The sequence below is a fragment of the Octopus bimaculoides genome, chromosome 13 (assembly GCF_001194135.2).
Source record: "Octopus bimaculoides isolate UCB-OBI-ISO-001 chromosome 13, ASM119413v2, whole genome shotgun sequence".
NCBI classification, from domain to species: Eukaryota; Metazoa; Mollusca; class Cephalopoda; order Octopoda; family Octopodidae; genus Octopus; species Octopus bimaculoides.
Window position 1 is genome coordinate 37164592 of NC_068993.1, and position 2685 is coordinate 37167276.

The window sequence follows — 2685 nt, forward strand, 5'->3', positions numbered from 1 at the left end:
TTCAGGTCACTGCCTGGAATCGAACTCGGAATCTTGGGATTAATAATAATAATAATAATAATAATAATAATAATAATAATAATAATAATAATAATAATAATAAGAAGAAGAAGAAGAAGAAGAACCCAGGTTCGAAATTTCCCCAGGACACCTGAAGAAGGCTGGATAGTATATCAGCTGAAACGTTGTGTTAACAACAAAGATAAGGACAGATATCCATCAAATGTAAATAATGTAAATAATGTACACAATTCCTCATCTCTCAAATATAGAACTGTATTAGACATAATATAAATAATAAAGTAAGATGTACTCCTTGCATAAATTCTGTGAAACATAATATGGACTATGTGTCCTAATAAAGCAAACATTTTGTGGTTCATCGTCCAATTTGCAAGCCAAATTAAAAATAACATAGTTGAATCCATTTACCGATTAATACAGAAGCATTTAAATAATGATAATAAATATAGTGAAATCATTAATTCTAAATCTATAAGAGTTGGTCATTCCCTATCAAAGAATCTTTTTGCAGTTATATCATTAATTAATAATAGAAAACTAGATACTTTTTATAACAACCGTAACCTTAATGAAAATGGTGGCAGAGTAAATTACAATAATTAGAAGACATATAGCCGATATTAACCCTCTTCCTAACCTTAATAATAAAAATAATAAAAATGAAAACAAATCTATGAACAATAGCGTTAATATGAATTGTGATTGTAGGATTAATGACAACTGTAAACTTAACAATAATTGTAAACAAGATAACTTAGTATGTGAGGGCATAGTTAAATCTGAAGGGAAGGAATACCATTACATAGGTTCGACCGAAACTAGATTCAAACGAAGAATCGCAAACCACGATAGTTGTTTTAGAAATAGACATCAAATTAATAATACTAGTATCGGTAAATTTATATGGCTGTTAAAGGATAATGGTAAATATTATATGATTAAATAGGAGGTTGTTAGCCAAGCCATGGCTTACCATATTTCAGACAGAAAATGCCGTTTATGCACCGAAGAGATTTTTCAAATAATAAAATCTAAGCACAAATTATTTTAGGTTGTTGCCATTACTCAAAATATGTCTTTAGAAAATTTAATTAATTCGGAGATTGATATTAAACTGAAAATTTTTCGTATAGACATGTTACCACTACTCTGAATATGTCTTTAGAAATGAAAATTATGAGTATAAATAGGATATAAAATAAGTAGTAATAATTTAATCTTATAACATCTAAACGTAAATTGAATGGCTTGGAGAAGGTGCATATTTTATTTGTAGTGATTAAACTTAATATAATTTTAGAAAATTAAATGAATTTATTAAATAGACTGTAAATGTAACCAAACATTAAGCGATTCTAATTTGTTATAACTAACCTAGATATAATCTAGAAAATTAAATAAATTTATTAAACAGGTAACAAATTAAACCTAACAAAAAAAAAAAACGCAGAAATAGTATAACTATGGCTTAATTTAAAAATCAAACATAAATTAAAATAATTGGAAATAACAAGTATAAATAACATATACTATATTATATTATATCATATAATGTGTGAATTTCATTTCAATAATAATAGAGAACACGAATCTTTACTATCTATTGGATAAAATAACAACTTTTAATCCAAGCATGGATATTAACCATGCAAGGATATTAGCATAAATAATAATAAAAATGATATATACCACATTACATCATGCAATATTTAGATATATACTTAATAATAATAATAATAATAATAATAATAATAATAATAATAATAATAATAATAATAATAATGAGCATTGACATTCACTAATTAACCGAATAATATGATACATTGTAATTTCAATACAAATTTTAGGAAGATATGAATTAGAATTTAAGTATAACTGTACTAACAGACCTAACATAATATAATCATTAATAACATACACCATGTTATGCCAGACTATACACTACTTAAAAATCAGTTTAATAGTGATGATAATAATAAAATTGAGTATTGATCCCTATTAATTAACCGTATAACATTATACATTTTAATTTTTAGCTTAGATAAAAATACTATATATCTATAAATGAAATCAATTTTGATGACGTAAAACACCAAATAAATCCACGTAATAGTTATAAATGTATAGAGTAAGCTCAAATATGAACATTAAGTACACCATCCCAACATATATCTAAATGTATAAATGTGTAATCGTATAATATAATAACTAGTAATAAATATACTCATTAATAAAATTACTTTGATAATCTTTCAATGATATACGCTTAAGATCTAATGAAATAACTTTAGAGCGAAATATCTATATACACACGCACGCACACACGCACGCACACACACACACACACACACACACACACACACACACACACACACATGCTAATACATAAATAGATAATATATGCGCATACACGCGCATCTATGTGTATAAATATGAGCATACATAATCGCAAAAAGTATTAAACATACTTTTTTTATCTAAATATAAATGATATATAATTAATTAACCTCTCACCATAATGAATGCATACTTGAGAACCAATATAACTTAGGAAGAAAGCACACACACTCATATATATATATATATATATCTATATATATATATATATACACGCACACACACAATAATACATAAACAAAGGCATCCGTACTTGTTTAATAT